Source organism: Pseudochaenichthys georgianus, chromosome 3 (genome assembly GCF_902827115.2).
Source record: "Pseudochaenichthys georgianus chromosome 3, fPseGeo1.2, whole genome shotgun sequence".
Lineage (NCBI taxonomy): Eukaryota > Metazoa > Chordata > Actinopteri > Perciformes > Channichthyidae > Pseudochaenichthys > Pseudochaenichthys georgianus.
In genome coordinates this window covers 14,143,208-14,169,058 of record NC_047505.1, presented here as the reverse complement: position 1 = coordinate 14,169,058, position 25,851 = coordinate 14,143,208, and the positions used below count along the sequence as shown (strand labels likewise).

General features: G+C 42.8%; 1 protein-coding gene across 2 annotated transcripts in view; it reads right to left on the bottom strand.

Annotated features, from left to right (window-relative positions):
- The window catches only part of LOC117465777 (myocyte-specific enhancer factor 2A-like), an 89,984-nt gene extending 68,488 nt beyond the window's left edge, over positions 1 to 21,496 (bottom strand). For both annotated transcript variants that reach the window (XM_034108796.1, XM_034108814.1), the window contains exon 1: positions 21,353 to 21,496. The gene's annotated coding sequence lies outside the window, so the exon portion shown is untranslated. The remainder of the gene's footprint in view (positions 1 to 21,352) is intronic.
- Between the last annotated feature and the right edge of the window lie 4,355 nt (positions 21,497 to 25,851).

The window sequence follows — 25,851 nt, the reverse complement described above, 5'->3', positions numbered from 1 at the left end:
CTGGCAACCACTTTTAAAAGTTAGCGTTGAGCCCTGCAATTGTTGATAACTAACATATCACAATGGAAACAAATAGAACTCCGATTAATCAGATTTATTTTTACACATTTCTTATATAAATGTATATTAGTGTCTAGCGACTTGAAAGTATTGTGAAGTGGGAGTAGCCATTTCTATCTTAGTTCCACTCCACATTTTTCACCACACATTTTCCATGGAATATGTGGCCCCCTACAAAGTCTTGATGTCCTCTGAGGATCCTCACCCCACAGGAACATTGACCTACTGAAGTATTGGAAAGCACTCGTCTTTACAGTAGTCCATCCATCCATCCATCTTCTCCCGCTTATCGTGGTCGGGTCGCGGGGGTAGCAGTTCCGCAGAGAGCCCCAAACTTTCTTTTTCCTGGCGACATCAACCAGCTCTGACTGGGGGGATCCCAAGGCGCTCCCAGGCCAGCGAAGAGATATAATCCCTTCCACCTGGTCCTAGGTCTACCCCTTGGTCTCTTCCAGCTGACGTGCCTGGAACACCTCCTAGGGAGCCCCAGGTGGCATCCTAACTAGGTGCCCGAACCACCTCAACTGGCTTCTTTTCTACGTCGAAGGAGAGGCGCTCAACTCCGATGCCCTCCCTGATGACCGACTTCTCACCTTATCTCTAGGGAGACACCAGCCACCCGGCGGAGGAAACCCATCTTCGGCCGCTTGTATCCGCGATCTCGTTCTTTCGGTCATGACCATCCTTCATGACCATAGGTGAGGGTAGGAACGAAAATGGCCCGGTAGACAGAGAGCTTGGCCTTCTGGCTCAGCTCCCTTTTCGTCACAACGGTGCGGCAAAAGAAGGTAAAGCGACTGCAATATCAGCTCCCGCTGCTCCGATTCTCGGCCCATCTCTCACGCTCCATTGTGTCCCATCACTCGAGAACAAGACCCCGAGATACTTGAACTCCTTCACTTGGGGTAAGGACTCATTCCCTACTTGGAGTGGACAGTCCATCGGTTTCCTGCTGAGAACCATGGCCTCAGATTTGGAGGTTGCTGATCCTCATCCCAGCCGCTTCACACTCGGTTGCGAACCGATCAGTGAGTGCTGAAGGTCGCAGACCGATGAAGCCATCAGAACCACATCATCTGCAAAAAGCAGTGGTGCAATCCTTAGTCCACCGAACTGCAGACCCCCCCCCCCCCACGACTACGCCTCGAAATCCGATCCATGTATATTACAAACAGGATTGGGTGACAAAGCGCAGCCCTGGCGGAGGCCAACCCTCACCGGAAAAGGGTCCGACTTACTGCCGAGGACCCGGACACAGCTCTCGCTTTGGGAGTACAGAGATTGGATGGCCCTGAGTAGAGACCCCCCTCACCCCATACTCCCGCAGCACCTCCCACAGTAACTCCCTGGGAACCCGGTCATACGCCTTCTCCAAGTCTACAAAACACATGTAGACCGGATAAGCGTACTCCAGGCCCCCTCCAGGATCCTTGCGAGAGTAAAAAGCTGATCCGTCGTTCCACGACCAGGACGAAATCCGCATTGTTCCTCCTCAATCTGAGGTTCGACAATCGGCCTGACCCTCCTTTCGAGTACCTTGGAGTAAACTTTCCCGGGGAGGCTGAGTAGTGTGATGCCTCTGTAATTGGCACACACCCTCTGATCCCCCTTTTTGAAAAGGGGGACCACCACCCCGGTCTGCCACTCCTTCGGTACTGTTTCCGACTTCCACGCAACGTTGATGAGACGTGTCAACCATGACAGTCCCTCAACACCCAGAGCCTTCAGCATTTCCGGGCGGATCTCATCCACCCCCCGGGGCTTTGCCACTGTGGAGTTGTTTGACGACCTCAGTGACCTCCCCCCGGGAGATTGGTGTTGATCCCCCGTCATACTCCAGCTCTGCCTCTAACATAGAGGGCGGAGTTGTCGGGTTCAGGAGTTCCTCAAAGTGTTCCTTCCAACGTCCCAACACTCCATCAGTTGAGGTCAACAACGTCCCATCCTTACTGTACACAGCTTGGATGGTTCCCTGCTTCCCCCTCCTGAGGTGTCGGACAGTTTTCCAGAACAACTTTGGTGCCGCCCGAAAGTCCTTCTCCATGTCTTCTCCGAACTTCTCCCACACCCGCTGCTTTGCCTCGGCCACGGATGAGGCTGCTGCCCTTCGGGCCTGTCGGTACCTTGCAACTGCCTCGGGAGTCCCCCGGGATAACAAATCCCTGAAGGCCTCCTTCTTCAGTCGGACGGCTTCCCTGACCACCGGTGTCCACCACGAGGTTCGAGGGTTACCGCCCCTTGAGGCACCTAGGACCTTGAGACCACAGCTCCCCACCGCGGCTTCGGCAATAGAGGCTTTGAACACCGACCACTCTGGTTCAATGTCCCCAACCTCCACAGGAATGCCCGAAAAGCTCCGCCGGAGGTGTGAGTTGAAGGCCTCCTGAACTTGGGCCTCCTCCAGACGTTCCCAGTTCACCCGAACTACACGTTTGGGCTTACCAGGTCTATCCAGAGGCTTCCCCCGCCACTCGACCCAACTCACCACCAGATGGTGATCAGTTGACAACTCCGCCCCTCTCTTTACCCGAGTGTCCAAAACATACGGCCTCAGGTCCGATGATACGATAACGAAATCGATCATGGACCTTCTGCCTAGGGTGCTCTGGTACCACGTACACTTATGAGCATCCTTATGTTCGAACATGGTGTTTGTTATGGCCAATCCATGACTAGCACAGAAGTCCAGTAACAAACCACCACTCCGGTTCAGATCAGGGGGGCCGTTCCTCCCAATCACGGCCCTCCAAGTGTCTCCATCATTGCCCACATGTGCGTTGAAGTCTCCCAGCAAGACTAAGGAGTCCCCTTCAGGAGCCCCATACAGGACTCTTTCCAGGGTCTCCAAGAAGGCCGAATACTCTGAACTGCTGTTGGGTGCATAAGCACACACAACAGTCAGAGTTTTCCCCCCCATAACCCGCAGGCGTAGGGAGGCGACCCTCTCGTCCACTGGGGTAAACTCCAACAACGAAGCACCTAACCGGGACTTGTGAGTATCCCCACACCCGCCCGGCGCCTCACACCTTGAGCAACTCCGGAGAAGAATAGAGTCCAACCCCTATCCAGAAGTAAGGTTCCAGAGCCGACGCTGTGCGTAGAGGTGAGCCCAACCAGATCCAACTGGTACCGCTCCACCTCCCGCACAAGCTCCGGCTCCTTCCCCCCCCAGAGAGGTGACGTTCCACGTCCCCAAAGCCAGCTTCTGTCGCCCGGGTCTGGTCCGTCGAGACCCTCCGCTTTCACTGCCACCCTTCTGGCAGCGCACCCGACCCCATCGATGTTTCCCGTAGGTGGTGGGGCCCCGCGGGACGGAGAAGCGGAGGTGTTGCCCACGTTGCCTTTTCGGGCTGGGCCCGGCCGGGCTCCGTGGCAAGCCCGGCCACCAGACGCTCGCCGACGAGTCCTCCTTCTGGGCCTGGCTCCAGAAGGGGACCCCGGGCTTCCTCCGGGCCGGGTATCCTCACTTCTTGTTCTTGTTTCTTTCATGAGGTCTTTTGAACCAATCTTAGTCTGGCCCCTTGCCTGAGACCAATTTGCCATGGGAGACCCTACCAGGAACACAAGGTTCCAGACAACACAGCCCCCAGGTTCATCAGGGCACACAAACCTCTCTACCACGGTAAGGTGCTGGTTCTTCAGAGAGTACTTACAGTAGTGCTTAAGACAAAGGTGAGCGAAAAATCGAGGTACACTATAGAGAACTCAAAGTAAGTCAAGCACCCACATCATGAAGTACAGAACCCCCCATGTACAGCACATCCTGCTCTATGCTCACTGCAGAGCTTTATCACAGAGAAGCATCTCTAGCCTTTGATCTACTAAATGATATTATAATGAATTCTTTAACATTGTTTTTTCCCCGCTCTCATTGAAAATCTGTGCTTTCAGCAAAGTGATATCATCCTTTTGTTGTGAAACGATGATAAGTAGATCTAAGGCCGCTATCCTTAGGGTCCTTCAGGCAATCTCCTATCCCCCAACCCTAAACCCCCTACACATTCCCTCACACACCAACACTACCCTTTCTCCGAGGGACGACTAGAGTTCGGTTAGCCATTATACAAGTGTTTCCACATGCATTCAGCCTGTATCAATCTGACACCAGCTGTGTGATACATTGTGACTTTAAGTAAATATGCCACTAAAGCCTTCGACACCAACATTTAAGGGGGTGTGAGTATATTGTGAAGATGAATTACTGACACAATCTCAAAGGTTTGGCATGCACCCCATATTTGTATGCGGGCCTCTACTGTGACATGTCCCCATGCTTTAATGTTCAACCATCTCTTTATTTTTCTCATACTGCCTGTGCTGCAGCACCTCTTTTCACCCTCTGTCTGAAACCAGAGCCCAGTCTGCTCTGATTGGTTAGCTGTCTGGCTCTGTTGTGATTGGTCCACCACTTAGAGATGTCTTGCCCCTTAGCGTACAATGTGTTATAGCGCTAACCAATCGTGTGAGTGTTACATAGTGATGTCATTATGTTGCGGAAGTAAACAAAGGAGTCCAATGGAGGAGTTTATGGCAGAGGGGAGAGTGTGTGGGAGAGAAACTCCATCTGGAGAGAACTTTGGGATTTTAGCCTTTTGCCAGACCATTTACATGCACAAAAAACCTAAGGAATGGGAAAACCCCAAAAAGCACAAAAGGACCTCTTGAATGGAATACAAGTAGTGCAAACCTAATCAGAATGAAATTGTAAGCTACCAACACATGATAGAATTTGCTCAGCAAGTAGGAGTATACAAATGGCTACCTCACATACAGCCTTAGTGTCTTAGTTGCCCATTGTCTGTCTTAGTTGCCCATTGAAAGGTTGGAGGCAACGAAGGTCAAAGTTGAAATAACTTGAATTTTGAGCATCAAGGATCCTGAATTTCCACACAGGGATTAATAAAGGTCCATTTTGTCTTATTTTATCGATACCGCAAATTTGGCCGGTGAAGATCTCCCATTGGGACTAGATGTTTATGTGATTCAGAATGTGTTAGTAGTTGTGTGCAGCTGGAATAGATTCCATACTACAAACAGCTCCTTTACACTGAATTGCTGAAATTAGAAGAGGTATTACCTCTGGGATTAGATCACCTGGGATTCGAGGGTATTGATTAAAGTAGGGCTGTGCGATTATGGCAAAAATCATAATCACGATTATTTGGGTCAATAATTTATATCACGATTATTTTGACGATTATTCATTGACCATTTATTGAACTTTAAAACAAATAATATTTTACCAATAAACCAGAACAACAAATATGTTTGGAGCGCACTTCCAAAACCTTACTAAACATATATTATTAATATGATAAATCAAAATAAATTAGACCAAAATAAATTAAATCAAATATGATGCAGTGCACTGTCACAACCTGCTGAAAACTCCTTAACATATAGCCAACATTTTGGTAAAACATATTCAACATATTCCACTCAGTTAAACGTTGAAGGCTGGCCAACCGTCATGGTCCAGAAGTAACAGGAAATAAATGTTGAACTACAATTTAAGACCAAATAAAAATGTTTAGGCCACCATGGCAAATGCTGGTAGGGCTGCTCATGTCATCTCTTAAAGATTTTTTGCAAGAAACACCAGCCTGTTTACATGGTCTGGTTTCAGAGATGAGCGCAGGCAGGTGACAAGCCACCTGTACCGAAGACCCTCAGCCACGACACATGGGGTGACGCCGGCCAATCACAAAGCTTTGATGCGTTCAAGTGCATTATTCTGGCACAGGAAGATTATGTTACAGGACATTAACGATAAAACAGAATATTGTTGTTCTATTTTTAGACACATCTCGCGATCGACTGGTTGGGCACCCCAGGGCTAGACCATAGGTCCGTTGTGGTCGCAAAGTAGTCAGCTGAAGCCACATCTCTCTCAACTTCCCCACGGCATTTGTCATATAGTGCAGGCAGCGCAGACCTGCTGAAATAATACCGAGACGGCATCGCGTAACGCTTGTCCAACGTGTTGACAAGTTGCTTAAAGCCCTGGTTGCTAACAGTGCTAACTGGGCACATATCTTTAGCGATGTGAAATGTAATGGCAAAGTACTTAGTGGAAATAGTTTTACCCTTCTTTTTAACGAGTTGCTGCTCTTGTTCCGACATCTTCGCTCGCGCTGAACACTCACAACACATGTCACTCCCACGTGGCCGAGTGGGCTTTTAGGGAGGGGCGAAAGCGCACCCAGCAAAATAATCGTATTTTGTCAATTATGCTGTTTTCATAATCGTCGCAAACCGTAATCGCGATTAAAATACGATTAATTGCACAGCCCTAGCTTAAAGCCATGTGTGAGATCAAACTGTGTGGGAAATGACACCAACCGGAACCACCAGGCTGCAGCAACACAGGCTTCAATTTGCACTCATCAAACCAACCAATTGTTATTGACATTATATTTTCTTACTGGCCTACATTTACTATACCAACAATGTTCAATAGCCAACTGATATCATGCAAATACCAAACTGGATTTTTTTTTTCAAAAGACAGACAGGAAAACTCTTACAATAACACTAGACTACAGGCAAGCTAGAGTTCTACAAAGCTGCACAGAAAGGATTGGTAAAAGTCAGGACAGCAACAAATCAACACATCTTAAGTCACAGCATGAAAATTCACTGGTTTCGCAAAAAATTGCGCTTTTAAACATAGTTCTTACAATGGCTTGGCTTAGTGAAAGCTATCGTACTAGCAGTGCTCTTGCTTTTGGGTTTGTTTTTCATAATGTAATGCACATTAAGAAAATAAGCAAATTAAGAAACAGATGGGATTTAACCAGAATTACCTTTTAGCGACTGCATTTCTACGGACATTTGAGTGATCCTGCACCCTGGTTTTAGGATTTGCACTGGAAGACTCATAGTAAGATGAGTTACAAGAACAATTTTTATATCATTTCTTATTTTATTTGTCCGAATAGTCACAAGTGCTGTAAGTTGAACATATACAGTAGAAGTTGTTAATGAGTCTATAACTCAGAGAGCAGTGAGAGTCTGTACAGCCAGCATGTATGAAGTGTTGGCCCCAATGAGACAGTGTCAGGACTCTGAGCAGACCCAAACCGCTCTCTGGTCTGGATCCTGTCTCAGCAAATCCACACCGAGTTGAATGAGGCAGAGCCACACTGCCATTGACCCAACGTGACTGTTTAAATTGGCAAGGCGGAGGGAAACCTATTTACTGTGAATAACAAAAGCCGCGTTCACACTGCGGTACTTTTCCCACAAAGGTTCATGCGAACTTAGTTCATGATCGCGTTCACACCAAAAAGAGCCGGTACTAAAAGTAGTTCATGCGAACCTTTTTACCCCCTCGAAAGTCCCTGCTAGAGAGCAGGGACTTTCGAGCGGCTCTTTTTTGAGAAAAGAGCTATATTCCTGATTGGCTGGGCGAATTGCAAACCACGCCCCGTAAAACTCCCAAAAAGTTTTGTGAAGCCGCCATTTTATTATCCTCGCATTAGCATTATTAGCATTAGCATTAGCCCAGCGCAGAAACGCAGAGAGACTAACTTATGGCAACACAAAATAAAACATGGGAGCGGTGGAGATGAGGAGGTGTCGGCGTTCTGGCGATTTACTCGGAAGGCTTCAGTAGAAGCTGCTGGGACTCCCAGCAGCTTCTACTGAAGCCAGTCCCCAACTCCGGGGACTTCCGGCCGGGGACTTTGGGCGGCAGTATACGCCGTGAAGTGGTTTGCGGCCTGCCAGTAAACCCAAAGCAGAAGAAGAAGAAGTGACGTCAGCGGCTTCATTTGCCTAATCCACCCCCAGGGACTTTTTCTGGTGTGAACGCGATCTGTACTTAGTTCATGAGAACTAAAGAGTTCGCATGAACTAAATTCGCATGAACCTTTGTGGGAAAAGTACCGCAGTGTGAACGCGGCTATTGACGGTTTTATATGACTGCCGGAGTAGATAGCAAGGCTAATATTTGGAAATTGTTTGATTTGATTTCTGTATTTATTGAGTGTAATTTCTGAGCTCCTCTGTGGAGTTTTTAGCATCAAACGTGCGGGTGTGTGGCCCAGTGGTCAGACGGCAGGCAGCCAGAGGTGGGGCTAGCTAGGAAGGAGCAGCTCCGGCCTGATTACCAAGCAGGAAGACTTCTCAAGTTCAGCAGATTAAGAGCTCTTCCAGAATCCACAGCGAGAGCCCCAACGAAAGCCCTCACTAGAAGATATTGCTCAACACAGTAAACATGATCGCAATCTTACTTCCCTATAAAATATACACTTAAAACCGTTTTACATTTCCCCTGAGCCTTCAGCAAAGTCATTTGAATACAGAGAACCAGAGTTGCATAATTTGTAACATTTTAAGGAAATATTATCCGCTGGGCTCACTCATTTATTTCCAACTGAAATGGTGGTTTAATAATATTAAAACCTAAATATTTGTGATTATTAGTTATCCATAAGCAAAGGGGAAAAGAAAGGGCCTAAGTATTGCCAGAAAATTACTTTTGCAATGTTTTGTAAGAGCTTGTGTCCAATTTTATAAAGGGGTTCCAGATATTACCTGAACGTGTCAGTATGTGCCAAGGCAGGAGGATAAACTCCTTTTGAAGCTCTGGAGGCAGGGCTCTCGACTAACTTTTTTCCCCATCCTCCCGGAACCGTCCCGAAATACAATCCAAGCCGTCCCGAAATTAATGTGGACCGTCCCGATTTTTTTTTTCTTTTTTTTCCTACATTATCATTAGTTAAAATCATTTAAAGTGACCTTTAACATAAATAAAACATCATACAAATCATTAGATGATAATTCATCAACCTTTTTATTTTAGTAAATCATTCAATCACATAAACAAAGGCCAAATATATTTAAACAAACATACCAGGGTATATGCAGGAATTCTGAAGTCAAATTTAATACCTTTTAAGACCTTTTTTAAGACCCTTTCCATACATTTTAAGACCTCATCGCAACTTCGAGTTCTAACCGGTTACATTGAGGTAATGCCATATAGGAGCTCCCTCACAAATACCCAGGGGTTAAATTGGGCTGGGGCTGTCCGGGGCTAAGCCCGGCACAGAGGACGATGCTCTGACGTCATCACCCTCACACATTTGTCATATGTTTACAAAAAACGATATATATGTTAAGACTTTTCTCGTTCTTAATATAGACTATATTTAGGGTCGATATGTGTTGACCTTACTTTAAAATAGCAGATCTCTGTGACCGGATATAGTTTGGCTTAGACCCCGGCCCCACGAGGACGCATACAGTAAAACGCAAACGCAAAAAAGTCTTCCGTTCACACGCATTCGATTCATTAACGTGTCCGTTCACACTAGACCGCTGGAAATGCTGGAAACGCTGTAGTACATATGCCAGGCCTGTAAGTGGCGCTGCTGCCGCCACAAAATACACCAAAAGCAGCGAAGAAGACCCCGGAGCATGGTCGCCCTTCTGTTTATTTTCCGCGGTGGACGGCGTGTTCTCCTGCTGTATATCTCTCAGGTAGTCCACCATCAGATAACCCCCCCCCCCCCCCCACAGAGCGGAGCAAGGCAACGAAACTTAAAATAAGAAGCAGCATTTTATGGCACGCGATGCATGGGGCCACCTTGAGGGGGTTTCCCGACATGTTGTTTCAGTAAATTAAAGGGTGTCATGTTGTCGTTGCTGTGGACCTTCTTAATACCTTGTAAAATGCCGTTTAATACTTTTTAATAGCCTTAATTTTCGCTAAATTGATTTATCAACTTTTAATACTTTTTAAGACCCCGCGGACACCCTGCATACAAACGAGAAAATTACTCTAATATTGAATCCAATCAAGTCCCATCCAATTATCAAAAAAAATCCAACACTGTGTCCTGAAGACAGAACCCAGAGTAATCACTAACTAGGATGACGGTCTGGAACACAGTCAGGAGACCTTTACAAACGGCCCCGCCCCCTCGCACATAGACGGGACAGAGAGATCTCATCTGGATTGGAAAGCTCGAAAATACATCATAGACGCATGTTGTAGTCTTATTGCATATTAGAAACGGAGTTGGTGAAACTAAAACTGCGATATAATGTGTATGTAGCAATAATACATATGACATATTTTTTTTAAATGTCTCCTGTACCGATAAAAAGTCTGATAACGTCGGAGCTTAACGTTACGACTGTCTTTAATAATTCCGGCCCGGGGCCCGTTTAATACCGGGGCTCGGTACCCATCCCTACATGGGGAGATGCGCAGCATATTGCTAAGGACTAAATACGATGGAGGGTTCTCATCTCAGCCTTATTACTCATAGGGGATGAAGAGGAGTAAGTAAATAAAGAGGCCGGCGCTCCAGGGTCTGGTTCTGCTGTGCGTTTTTGTGATGTAACGGTAAAACATTTCAGAATTCCTCCACGGGATGCCATTGTCATTGTACAACACTCAACCCACGAAATACACACACTCAGTACATAGCTAGACCCAGAGCCATATTATATTAATCTGGCTAGACCATAGAGAGCGCGAATTTGCGGACCAGGAATTCGCGGGCACAGCCAGCTGGGCGGCTGGCTGACAGCCAGCGGCACAGCAGTGGCTACATGTGTGTGTATTTCGTGGGTTGCTAAATGTTTTGTGCGTGTGTGTTTATGTTGACAAGGAGGTTTAATAACTGTGTGCTATACAAAACGTGCAGTCGGTTTCATTTTCATCGCCGTTTGTAGTAGAGTTAGCAGGATATTTTTATTTTAACTCTCGTCCCAAATTCGTCCCAAAATTATTTTTTATCCTCCCCGACACTATTTTTTTCGGCCCCGGGACGACGGGACGTCCTTAAGCTCGAGCCCTGTCTGGAGGAACTGAACTGAAAGAAAAAAACACAGAGCCTTAGTTTCATTATATCTTTGATTTTTTCCCCATGTAACATAAGGGAAGCCCATGAAGGCAAGTGGATCTGTAGGTCCACCTTAAAAAGATTGTCCTGGCAAAAACAAAAAACAGAGGAGAGAAAACAATTTAGATCGGACTTTTTTTCTCTTGCCTTTTAGGGCTCATGTATGTCATGTGGCGGGTGACATTTTGAATATACATTGAAGTCGCAAAAATGTTAGTAATCAGTTTAAATAGGTAAAGATGAAAATGTTTGCCCAAGTTCTGTTATTCTGGAGTTTCGATGAGAGCACCCTCCTCCCATGCAGAGCAGACAGCTTGTCTCCAAAAATCTGTTTGCACAGAACTGTAGACCAGCTGTAATGAATGAAGCCATATTTCTGGATGTGATTTGAGAAAACACAAGAACATATTTTCCAAAACAAATATAAGAAAAGAAAAGAATGGAGAAAAACTCCCAGACTTAAGTGAAGTTGACAGTGACAGTTGACAGTGATATGAGCCTGTGCTGTTCCATAATCACATCAGTCTGGATGTTAGCATTAGCACAGACAGGTACACACAACATGCCTCCACAGCGAAACAGAGTCATCCAAACATGTCGTCCTCTGTGCCCTGTGTGATTCAGCATGTTATTGGTTCAGCCAGACATGGTCACAGTTAATCAAAGGGGATAAGAAATGCCTCGGTCCACACAGGAGCAGCCTGAATCAGCTCGGGCTGCCTAAAACTGGCCATGTTAAATGACTAGAAAGAACTTGAGCCAGTCAGTCGGTCACAGGCGACTCAAAATAGCCTCTTGATCACACACACACACACACACACACACACACACACACACACACACACACACACCACACACACACACACACACACACACACACACACACACACACACACACACACACACACACACACCCACACACACACACACACACACACACACACACACACACACACACACACACACACACACACACACACACACACACACACACACACACACACACACACACACACACACACACCACACACACACACACACACACACACACACACACACACACACACACACACACACACACACACACACACACACACACACACACACACACACACACACACACACACACACACACACACACACACACACACACACACACACACACTATTTCTTCGGCGTGTGGTGCAAAAAGAGAAGCCTGTCCTTCAGAAGTGTTGCTATTTCTGTTTACCACAAGGCCCCAAATATTCTATCATTAGGGAAACCAGGGGGGAAAGAAAATACCACTGGGAACACATGGAGTCCATAGAGCCGCACGAGGAGCCTCACTGCCGGGGGACAAGTGGGCAAAGACTGTCATGTTACCGGTTACAGCTTCATGTCCATTTATGTAAATGTTTTCAAACGTGATATTTGATCTCTCGTAGGAAATCATCAGCTTTGTGTCATCTTTATCACCAACTATTTACATCCAGTCAATGATATGTTTACAGTTATAATGACCCAGAATATGGTGTACCTTTACTAGGGCTGAACAATAAGTGGAAATGTTATCAAAATATAGATATGGACTAGTCTTACATTCAAATCACAGAAAGCACAATATTTCTTGAAAACTAGAAAAACCCTTTGATGAGATTTATAATGCAAACATGAACAATCCCTCATATATTGTAAATCAATCATAAGTCATCAATCAAAATTCAGTGTTTCCCCTAGGTTTACTGCCTTGGCAGGGTGCTGCTCGGGTACCCCCCCCCCCCCCCCCAACACATATTTTTTTCTTTTTTTCTTTCTTTTATCCTCTGGAGCAGAGAGGAGCAGTGGATTATTGGTATCGATATCGCAGCTCCACCTCATCTGATCTCTGATATGAAAGCAATCGTGTTATGATCATATTGAGCTATTGGTGTGAGTCTAACATTAAACAAGCAGTCTGCTTGTCATACATTGCTGACGATACATTTTAAGAGGCATTTTGTTGAGTCACTGCCGCTAAATGCTGGTAGCATCAAGCTAGCAAATCCTGCATTAGCCTCACATCAACAGGTGTAGACTAGACAGAACATCCAATTATCCTGAGCTAATTTACTGAATAAACTAACTCACATCTGTCTTTTTTTCACCCAACTCATTAGACCAGTGCTTCTCAAGTGGTCCGTGGACCACACTTTGGACCACTGGTGGTCCGTGAGCGCCCCCTAGTGGTCCGTGAGTATATTGGTAACATTTCACATTTGAAATAAATAAATAAATGTAAGTTTTCCGCACTCTCGCGGGAATATCTCCGCAATGGAGCGAGGTTAAGTTTCACTTTCAATTGCATGATACAGCCCAGCGCAACACCTTCATCACACATGTGGCCACTTGTTTGTACCATTTTCAGGCGATTTGTAATATGTTCTAGAAAAACGATGTGTTTTTTTTAGGGCCGGGACTTTAACGCGTTAATTAATTACACAAAAATTAACGCGTTAAAAAAATGTACGCACTTTAATCGCACTTATCTTTGCACAGCGGAACGTTTCTCACTGGATGAGTTTCAGGCGTACCGATTATACTGGAGCACCAACTAACGTTCATGACTTCAGCATGGGACTTCAAACAACAACAAACCACGGTGAACAATAGTCAAACATGAACGAACAAGCTGATGAGACCGCTTTGGTCGGCCCCGTGGATGGGAAATTTTGTTTTAAAAAATGGACGGATGGAAGCGTCGATAAGAGCACGGTTGTGTGCAAATTATGCAAAAAAGAATTTGCATATCACCGCAGCACATCAAGCCTAAAGTATCACCTAAATGCAAAGCATGTAGCAGCTAGCGTTAGCCTGACTCCGAGTGCAAGGAACCACACCCTGACCCAACCCACACTCAACCAGATGACTGGTTTCAGGGCCAGGATAAGTAAGTCCACGTCTGAGAAAATAACCAACTCCCTGGCTCACTGGATTGCACTCGACTGTAGACCACTTGGAGTAAAATCCATGTGAAAATTGCTTCTCACTGTTCTCAGGTCAAATATGTATATTTGATTAAAAATGCGATTAATTTCGATTAATTAATTACAAAGCCTCTAATTAATTAGATTAATTTTTTTTAATCGAGTCCCGGCTCTAGTTTTTTTATATTTGTGGAGTTAGGTGGTCCACGAGTGTTTTTTTATTGGTTAAGTGGTCCTTGGTATGAAAAAGTTTGAGAAACCCTGCATTAGACTATTCTTCTGCTGGCGTTTCATTGTTGTTTTCTGTCAAATTCAATACTGCAGTTGAAAACCGCGGTACCTGCTCACCATCTGTGAAATATTTTTAGAATGTACACGCTATGTTCGTTGTAGCGTTCGCGCACGTCCACCTGGGCGGGCTGTGTGTGTCCTTCTCCTGTGACGATAACGGCTTGAGGTTAAAAACATAATAAACGAATTTGAAACTGGGGGGGGGGGCACAAACGGGCAGAGCTCGGGGCAATAATGCAGATTTGTTTGACTTTTTTACACTTTTTGTTGTTCTCCTCCTTTCCTCCGCTCTTGTCTCTGATTGTGAGTGTGTGCATTCGTGTGTGTGGGGGGGGGGAGCGGAGCCAAGACACTGAAATTGCAATATCAGTCAAAGTCATCTCAATTATTAATTTGTTCCATATCATGCAGTGCCTGTGTTTTTTTTTTAATGTCTGCTCAAACCTACAGTTTATGTATAATTGATGTAACCTAGGGCTTCACGATATTGGAAAAAACTGACATTGCGATTCTTTTTCCCCTGCGATATATATTGCGATATGAAAACATACAGAATTGAAGAAAAGAGAGTTTTCCCCCCGCAAACCATCCTTTCTTGAACTTTAATGCTATACAATTGGTATTTTTTTAACTATATTTAACCGGATGAAGGATTTTAGTCACGGATGTCTGGATCTTAAATTATCAGAGCAACAAGCTGAGCTAGCTCAGTTAGCAGTGCCGAACTGCCCTGGAGAAGCACATTAAACTACTTTATTCAGTGTTTTTACCTTTAATCACCAGGTCCGTTTGCTTTGGAGATTTGATTGTGATTGGTGGTTTTCTGTCACTCACTCAAGTACCCCTACAAGAGAGCCGTGCAAGTTTTCCTTTTATAGCAAGCAGCAAAATAATTGTAACATGACGTGTTTGAGTTAATTTGCCTACTTAATATCGCAAGTTATAAAAAAAAAAAATAATAATAATAAAAAAATTCAAATAAATTGCACGTCCTGCGATGTGAATATGCATGCGCATATCGCGATTATCGCCACGACACGATATATTGTGCAGCCCTAATGTAACCTACTTTAACTTCCACAATTGCCCATTTACAGATGTATAAAAGAAGAAGCTTCTTTGTGAGACAAACAAAGAAGCCAAAAGAGACAGGAATCACTTCAATAAACACGATGTGAGGAGGACCAATTGCTAAGATACTGAGATCTACACTACAAAGACAAATATTCAGATATCTAGCCCCTATAATAAACTCAATAACCTTATGTGAGCTCACTAAATACCTACGTATCCATAATGCCAAAGAACTGAAGTGACTGACACACCCCAGAAAGAGAATTGTAGGCATAACATATACTCTTGAAAGTGCATTGTTTGAGCATGAAGACCAAGTGCTTTGGATTACTTAGGCAGGGTTCCAGAAACGTCTCCAGCCAGATGACATTAGGGCACATCAACGTGAACGATTGACATTCTAATGAACTGATATATGAAATCCAGCCAACCACTGGAAGGTATGGTATCAGTGTTTGGAGGTTTCATTTGGCATACAGTGTAAATGTCTCTTAATGCCAGGTTTAAAAAAGATATCTACTTTGTTATCTACATGCTCACCATCTTGACAATGTTTTGTTTTGAAAGCTTCCTGTTTTAACTAATGTAGAGATGACTGTGAAATGTCAGGTGAAAAAGCTGACCTAAATGTTGAATAATGATAAATGTTATGTTTCTTTAGAGACATACATCTTAATCCGATTTGTAGTAATCAGAACCTTCTGCGCATGCATACACCCATTATGCACAAGACGGTACCTAACGCAAAAGTTCAAAACACATTAACTTACTTATACACAAGATGTTCTGGATTGGTATCATCCCAAGGAGGACCTTATTATCCATACATGAAAGTAGGACATAGACTGGACTTCATGCATCCTTCAGTAACTGAAATGCATGAAGGCTTTTATGGTGCTTTGCAAGTGCAACATATTGGTGACAGATCTTAATGTCTTTTTTTTAAACTGCAATAAATGTTTGCACATTTTTGGTCACTTTTCTACTTGTACATTTTTCGATGATTTGGCTAACGTGTTAGCAAACAGTTGCTTGTTTACATGGAAGTCCTGTTCTGGCCACTAGGGATACCAGCGATTATTCGATTATTCGTTACAGTCTCCATAATCGAATATTATTTTTAAAAATCGATTTTATTTATATATTGTTTTTTTATTATTTATGTTTTGTTTTTTTTCTGGCTTAGTTTCAACCAAAATATATATAAATATATATATGCTAATAATAGTAATAATAATTGTAAATGGTCATTGGTCACACCACCAGTTTGTTTTACTGTAAACTTGGAGGAAGCCTGCGTGCAGAGCAGACTGCTGCTGCAGCACGCTACACACCCCGCCCCCCCCTCTCCCTCACACGTGCGACTAAAGATGAACAAAGCGGCAGGTAAAAAGAGTTCCTCCTCGTGGAACTACTTCGAACTTACAAGTCCAAAGGAAGTTAAATGCAAGCTCTGCGAAAAGACGTTGGTCTATCACAGCTCAACCTCAACAATGCGTTCGCATTTGAGTGCGAAGCACGCCGAAGAGGTTACAGAGAAAGACGCAGCACAGCTGGCCATTACCAACTTCACTTCAAGGCCACGTCGTTGTGATGACATGCTTGTTTGTTGTTTGTACTGTTAAACATGTTCCAGTAAAGAAAACAACGGAATTCCTTTTGTCTGATTTATTTTTTTTCCCTTTGTTTTCTCCCGCGGGGGGGGGGGGGGGGGGTCGAATAATCGATTTTGATCATGGTCAGTTTCTGGCAACCCTACTGGCCACCTGATGTAAGTCCAATATTCTCTTTTTAGCTCACTTTGGTCTCCACCAGACACAGAGGGTCACTGCTTATCAAATCAGATAGAAGAGCTTTCTGTTTGGATTTTGGATTATGGGCAAAAACATGTCTCGCTTCTTAAAACAAAATAAATATAAATATATAGCGCTTTGAGAGTCATTGATAAAGCGCTATAATAAATATAAGGATTATTATTATTATTATTATTATATAAATCCCGCATTTCGGCTACATTTTTTATGTTGTCCTCAAAAAATACATTAGTATCAGTATCTTTAGAATATGGTTTACAACAGATCCAAATGATAAGTACAAAGATGTATGTCGTATTTTTCATTACTGGCATAGGATATGGAAAAAAGTGCAAAATGGCTAGCTTTGGGTCCCAGGCAGTCCCTAAACCCCGAGCCTGTTTGCCAGGTCTCAGGCTCGAAAATGACATTCCCAGAACAAATGACCATAACTTCACTTCTAAAAGGGGGAAATTAATAATCTTTTTTCTCAAAGCAATGATAAACCTGTGAGTTGGATGTAGAAGAGTCAGAATCAATATAGATTTATTTTTATTTTAAAGCAAATTCAGATTGAACACAGTAAAAAAAAATGTAAATTGTTGTGTCCATCCAAAAAAAAAACACATTACTTACAGTATCGTGAAAACCACCCTTGAATGATGGGATGGTAGACTAAAAGCTTTAGGAATCCAAACTATAACATATAATAAGTACCCTGTATCAAGATTGTTGCAAAACAAGTGAAATTTGACCTTTTTAGAGAGATTTAGCACAAAAAAAAACACTTCTGGGGTCATTTGGGTGCATTTTACCTATGGCCCCCCTTGGTCGATTTTGATGATTGACATCTCTTTCTAACCGCGAGAGAGGGAAAGTTCCACATACACACACATTACCAAATAAGGAGTGAGAGTGACGCGTAGCAAAACCGGAAGCTGCGCTAACCTCTGGTGGCTACCATTAGCAGCTAATACTTATTCTCTGATTTTTGCATAAAAATGGAATTATGGATTATCAATAATTTTTTCGAAGTGACAGACACATTGGATTAACCTATGGATTCAGCCGCGTTTCTCGTTTTAATGCCATTGAACACGATTTTTGATCAGAATAACAGCTAAAGATGAGCATATCTCCGTGTTTTGCTACCTAAAGCTATGTTGTGTGTTGTCTGTATTTGCTTCCCCTGTCGCGAGTTCTAATCGCTCAGTGATGATACTTATATATTTCTATAATCTGTGGAATCTCAGGATGTTATCTAAGCTTGTTTGTGCAGATCCAATAAGTATATCGATCGGTATAGCTAGAGTTCTGTGCCAAAGTGCGTTAGCATGTTTTCGCTCAGGCTCATTTAGACCCTTCTTGTGAGACTTGTGTTTTTGCTTCGGTAAAAATGGTTCGTATCATCAGTTAGCTGAGTTTCTTCCCGTTAGGAGGGTATGACACATTCATCGTTTTTTTATTATTAAGAAGCTCTGAGACACAGTGTCGTAAAAAAAAAACACCCGCTTTTCAATATAGAAACCTACGATCCTTAATGCCATTCAAATGATAACTGAACAAAACTCTAAACGAAGAAAAATATAAACAGCAAACCAAAATGAAAGTATATCTGCTTCAGACTTGACAGCATCCAGGATATCTAAGTGGGAGATAACTGAGTGTAGATGTGAGAGTTCTTCTCCCATATGCTCCCTGTGGTCTCAGCAGGCTGACAGTGTAACCATGACCTGATTACCTGTCCCCTGAAGCCTGTAATCACTAAAGCCAGCAGACAGCCGCTGTCAGTCCACTGACAGGCAAGATAATTGAAGGTGATGCTCCATGCCGCTACCCCCGCTAATGAAATATGAAAACAAAGAGCAGGGACCGGGCAGTGAAGAGCCAAAGAGGCCTGAACCCAGAGCAGGACCTTTCTGTGCCTGTTGACAAGTCACTTTTCATGTATTTCTGTCTCTCCTGGTTCCACAGTTATAGCATAGAGTCTCTAGACTATTCCAAAAACATGCCTAAATAACCTTTTGAAGTTATTTCATGTTAACCTGGAGTTGGATTTACAGGTTACATACAAAAAAAAACATCTATTTTAAACATAACTGCGTCCTCTTCGAATAATAAAACCAAATGTTGGACATTTCAGAAACCTGATGAAATGGCTACTGACTGAACAAAAAAGTCTCAGAGGAAGATTCAAGAAAGAAAAGGAAGTGATCCTGTTGAATAAATAAAGCCATTTCATTCCAAACTAGCAGAGACTTTTGGAGAATTCCCCAGGCCCTGCCAGGTTAGGAGAGCGAGTGAAACCGTCTTCACACTAACTGTAAATACAGATCAGGGGCAAATCGATTTATTTATTGAATTATACTGGAGAACAACATTCAGATATGCTGAAACTATATTTCTCTTGAGGCACAAAGTGTATAGAAACCTCTGCTTATGTTCCGGGCCCAATGCACATCACCTTTCTTAATGAGTTGGCTAAATTGCTTTATGAGAAAACATCTGTAAAGCAACAACTGAAACTGGCCAATAATGTTCCGCTCCCTCCACTGCTCCAAAAAGCTCCCAATCAAATGTGGGAGATTTGGGAATATATGCACAGACTCCAAAAAGTCTTGTGAGAAGATTCAGAAGTCTTTTTTATCTTAAAGATGTGTTTTGGGAGGCGTGTGGTGCAGTGGGTTGTGCGTTGGTGTTGGGATCAGGGGGTCACAGGTTCAAACCCCACTGCAGTCAGCATGTCGTTGTGTCCCTGAGACACTTCACCCCAAATTGCTCCTGTGGGGATTGTCCACAGTATTGAGTATGTAAGTCGCTTTGGATAAAAGCGTCTAACAAGTAAGATGTCATGTATTGTAATGTCAGCCACGCTTGGTCATTGTTCCCTAATCTGGTAAAGTCACATCACAAATTCAACATGTGTCATGTCGGATTCTATGTTTTTTTTACAATTGGAAACCATACAGAACACAAATATAAAATATCATCATGTTTTGATGCTGTATTTCAGTAATCTTACCTTCCAGACGGAAGACATTTTTGTTTTAAATGTACTGACGAAAGAGTATTACTTCCCTTCTTAGTCTTGAATTGTCTAAATTCTCATAGAAACCACACGGACAGCATTAATGCAACTTGTTTTGAGTTTAAAAACCTTTAAACCTGTGGCAAAGGGGGGGGAGAGACATTAAGGCCTATTTTCAATGCTGTCTTAAGACAATACTCACATGCTGATATGCACTTTCAAACAATATTGGATTGTGTAATTGGTCCTATTGTCAATATTAGCAACAAAGAGATCCATTCTTTGAGCGCTGAAGTGTAAAGTTAGCGTGAACCAATGCATGTCATTTTACACTGAAATCGCTTCATGGAGGGATCCCTTTTTAGCCAGTAGCCTATGAACAAGACAAATAAATAGTGATCTCGTGATTATCCTTTCAATGTACAAATGTTAGTTTTGTATGAGGATAGACTTGAAAAAAGTGAAGTTATACTTTAAAAATCTGGTGTCCTTTTTTTCTTCTTTTCTAAAACAAAACGACATGAGACCAAACAACTGGCAAGTCCTTTTTTAGAGGATATACTACGTTTGGTATTTTTTTAGGTAGGCCTACTATACTGACAGCATTTTGGACTAAAACTCTTAGATTGAAATAGTGCAGAACTCTTTGTTGTGCTGCGTGACATAAACGTTTTGTTTTTTGACAGCTAAGACCATTACCTTCGTGTATGTATTATTAAGAGTCAGTGTAATGGTACTATAGCATTCCTGTACTGTAGTAGGGACTTCCAGTATGACGGTGTTTCTGAATTGTTATGAACTTGTTTTGGTTTTAGCTGTTGGTCCTACCACTAGTAAACCATTTAGAACATATTATCTATACACCACACTTTCTGAAACAGCAGGTTCCATTACATTAAGACACAGGAGTATCCCAGGAACACAATAGAGAAAGTAGCTTCCCGGCTAAAAACAGCTAGTGGTTTACACAGCGTTGCAGAGTGTATCAAAGTTTTATGAAGCTCCATCACGGTGTATCACAACATGTACAATAGGCTACGCGTACTGTACTCACATGGAATGACACGTTAAGCCACAAAAGCTCAACAAAAACACATTAAGAAGTTTCTCATGTTAACCCATAGCTTACAGAGCATTTACTTCTATTTTGTAGGAACAATGTAACGGACTACAAATTGCTGTGAGTTGACAGGAATATCGGAACATTATCCGAAGTGGCTCCCCTCCCTCTGAGTGTCCACAGCAGACAGACAGACAGACAGTAAACAGACTTTACACACATAAAGGCAGAAGACTTACCCCTCTGTGTCCTTCTGTAAATACTTCTTTTTATCAAAGCCACTCCCGCAGACAAACAGAGACAGAAGCTCTCCGCTATTTTTAGGAAACTGACAAACTCACAGCCGCGCGAGCCTTAGCTCCTCCCACCCGCGTTTGCGTGCAGTTACGTCAGCGCGTGCTTGACTCATCCTCCAGAACCAACTGTTTATGCTTTTTTGTATGTATTACCAGTGGCGACTGGTCATTAAGGGCAGGTGGCACAGCCCCACCTAGTGTCAGCAGAAAGTATTAAAAATAATGATTACAAAAAAATGCAATAAATATATATATATATATAAAATATATTTTAAGATCATGTTTAATCATCTGATTCGTCTGTACATTGCTGTTTTAGTCTGTTTTCTTCTAATTAGTGTATACAGCGAGGATCTTACGGAGAGAGAACAATTCAATATTTAAATGATAAAATAAAAAAATGTGGGTATCATTTTGTTGAACTGTCTGTTTAAAATTAATCGAAGCATCAGACAAAAAAAGCTTTTGAAAATAATATATATTTTGATTTAGGTCAAAATATAATATTTGTAAACCTGAAGAGTCAGTGCCAGTGCCTCACCAGCCACGTCACTGCAGAAGCTTATAGACATCTACGTTTTTTGTGCCCCACCACTTTTGTATATATAAAAACGTGTATTACCGTGTGTAAGTAATGGTTTGACGTGTGTCAGTCAATGTGAACATTGAGCAAAACTCGGAGAGAAAATAGCATACTTTATAAATCCCCTTTTACTGGGTTTTCTTTGGAAGTTTTTCCTTGTACGATGTGAGGGTCTAAGGACAGAGGGTGTCGTATTGTCATACTGATATTCTGTACACACTGTGAAGACCACTGAGACAAATGTAACATTTGTGATATTGGGCTATATAAATAAACATTGATTGATTGATTGATTTTACTGCGTGGGGCCTCACCTCGCGGAGGGAGCCTCAACTGAGCTTATGCGGCGCAATTAGCGTGGTGCGGCACGGTTTCGCCGCTGCGAGGCTCCACTCGCATCCCCCCCAAAATGTGTATGTTATGTGTTTTGTATATTATTGGTCCATGCGGGGGGTTGAACCAGTGACTGGCACAGTGACCATTGGGTTCCCAAGGGACAGGACACACTCATCTGGACAGCTCAATGCCTGACCCCTGAAACATTTATGGGAAGAAACAAGTTTCGCTGTTCCCAAAAAAAAAAATTAGAATACAGTTCTAGACTATTGTTTTTGCATACTTCAATCCCTCCTAAATTAAATAAAAAAACAACCCTAAGATAACAGAATCAATATCTTTAACTTTGATTACTGCTTTATTTCCTTTATTTGAGAGAAGATGTGCTCTGTTTGCTGCTGTTCCCATTATTAAAGCCCATGATGCACTTTTTTGTCAGTGCATTGGGTCTTGAATAAATAAAGGCTTCAGTGTTAAGTCCCCAGGAGCAAAATGAATGTGCCGGATAATAGGATGGACAGTATATGGGATGCGATAACAAACCTTTGTAAAACCTGTGATCTTCCTATTTTACAGTGTTGATATCAAACTCACCAGCTGGTTACCCCAACACAAGTATAATAACTGATCCATTGATATATTTTATTTAGCACTGGCCTAAAGGAAGGAGCAGAAAACTTGTGACTGGTTGGCAGACAATCCAACGTTTTTGAAGCAGCTGAGAAGATGTGCTCGGAGCGTATACCAAACTGCTGATAAAGTTTTAAGTAATGCAAAACTAAGATAACCGTTTGATTTTCAAAGACCTTCCTTAATAAAAACATGAATTAGATTCCTTTAATTGGACTGATTTAGCGTATCAATAATTGAAAGTAGTGTTTGTGTCCATTTTGAATCAATTATTTAACCAATGGGCAGCAAAATTCCACATTTGGTGAGAACACAAGACAACAGGAACTGGGTTGGCCAGCCCAGCTGCCAATGTCACTGGAGAGTTTCCTAAAAAGTAAGCTATGAAATGTTTTCTAAATGTTGTGCATGTGTCAAATATTGTGTGAAGGTTAACTTGAAGTCTTTAAGCAAACAAATTACAAGTACATTCCATGTTCAGCCTTAAAAACAAGGAGAAACACCTCTGGTGCCATCATGTGTCCATGAGGGAGATTACAGATATCTATAATTACATTTTGACTTGAAATAAATCCAAATTGACACATCCATCATGTCTTTAACAATATATCTAAAACTCAAATCTCCCAATGCAATGGAACTCAGTGGAATTCTGACCAGTCACAATCAAATCAAGTATATGCCGGCCTGGTACTGTAAAAATTGTGTTTTTCCGATGTCTGAAATCATCAAAGGTGAAAATGATACGAATGCAATGAGCCTTCACCCAAGACCCATCACTCAACTCAACTCTCAAGTCTAATCTATCATATCTTTCTTTTTATTTACTGTGGCAGGTGCGCATTGGTGTATGGTTATCTGCATGTGCTTCATTTATCATTTCAAGAGCTGCAGTGCAAATGTTGTAGCACAATGTGTGCAAGGACAGTGAAGGCATTCCATTCCACTCCATTCTTCTTATTTTGACTCTCTGATGTTTGTGACATTTTTGTGCCTTCAACTTGACCTCCATAGACTAGAGGATGGTAGTGTGGATGTGAAATCATCCGGCACTTAACAATATTTGTTCCATACATTCCTCCATCGTGAACCGCTTATCCAGAGCCGGGTATCGGGGACAGTGGTGTAAAGTAATTAAGTACATTTACTTAAATACAATTGTGAGATACTCAAATGTTCTACCCCACAACAGTTCATAATAGTGTACATGTACTCCACTACATTCATTTAATATCTATTTTGCTAATTGGGTTTAATGATGTGAAATATAGTCAACACTCTGATAAGATTTTAGTTACACATGGAGTAAATCCCTATGGCCACTTCAACCAGCTCTGATTTTGAGATCCAAAGGCGCTCCCAGGTCAGCGTGGAGATATAATCCCTCCAGCTGGTCCTGGGTCAGCCCTTCGGTCTCCTCCCAGCTGGACGTGCCTGGAACACCTCCCGGGAGGCGACCAGGTGGCATCTTTACCAGGTGCCTGACTCGTGTTGAATATTCCCGTCAGCCCCTTTGTATTTGTTAACAAGTTCTCTTGTACTTTAGCTAAAAGTTGTTATGTGCATCAGCTAACCTGAATTTCATACATTAATCAATTAGAAAATCGGTGATAAGAGCTAAATCCGAGAAACACACTAAAAGTTAACGTTGGTTATTTTTCACCTTCTTCTTATGTTGGATATCTATACAACAAGAAACAGGCTTGAGTGTGAAGTGCTTATTAGATTAGCTCTTAACATGCTTTATTCACAGCATCCCTTTATATATTTAGGTGTGAAAATTATATATCTTAATATGTATATGGTGTGTACCACCCCGTCACACAGTGGGAAGATAAAGGAGGGATTGGAAGAGCAGGCAGGGGACGAGACCTCTCACCACAATAAGCACAGATGAAAGAGATGTCACACCTCAACAGGATCTCACAGCACAAAACCCTCTTCCTTATAAGACACTGCTTGGATTTGCTGCCCATATGTGTGAAATTCTCTTCTAAAGGAACTGCTAAACAAACATTCTCTACTGTTTTAGCTGATCCTCAAGAAGAATTCACCAACTTCGCAAAACTATCAAGCATTAACCTCCCCCCTTCAATCCACATTTCCTGATGGTGTCACTCCAGAGTAGGGGTTCCCAACCTTTTTTCCCAAGAGCCCCCCCAAATGACTCCTGTTGGAAGTTGCGGGAAGGAACACATGCTCAAAGTAAGCCGGATTTTGCCGATGTGTTTATGTGGATTCAAAAGTCGTAAATAATCTAAATGGAGGAGACCGATCTGATCGGAGCAACTGTGACAAATAATCCAACTGAAACCGGCATGGACAATGACTGTGTTTTAAAAATGCGCTTATCCAGAAAAGCCTGGTTTGGACACTTTACGGGCAGAAGAAACATTTCTATCAAAGAAAGAATTATACATGTATGTCTTTTTATGCCTTTAATACTAACTTGAATTGTTATTCAAATTAATCAATCAATTATTTTTTATATTCTATTGTAATGTAGAGACAAGGCTTGTAGTGACAATCATGTATTGCGTTACAATTATATGTAAAAAAAAGTCTAAATATGATATTTGGCCTCAAATCATCTGAGGCTGGGCGCCCCCTCTGCGATCTTTGGTGCCCCCCCAAGGGGGGAACGCCCCCCAGGTTGGGAACCATTGCTCCATAGCTGTTGATTGTGCGTACTAAGCTATAAATGTCTTTGAACACCTCTACGGTGGCCAACAGATGTAAACACGTTTCAACGGAGCCAAACACTTACATGAGGAGAAACACACTGCACTTCCTAAACCACGGCAAATATAAAAACACAAACACATGAAAATTAGGAGACATCTTCACCAACTTGACAACACATGCACAGCATTTAGAAAACATTCACCAACCT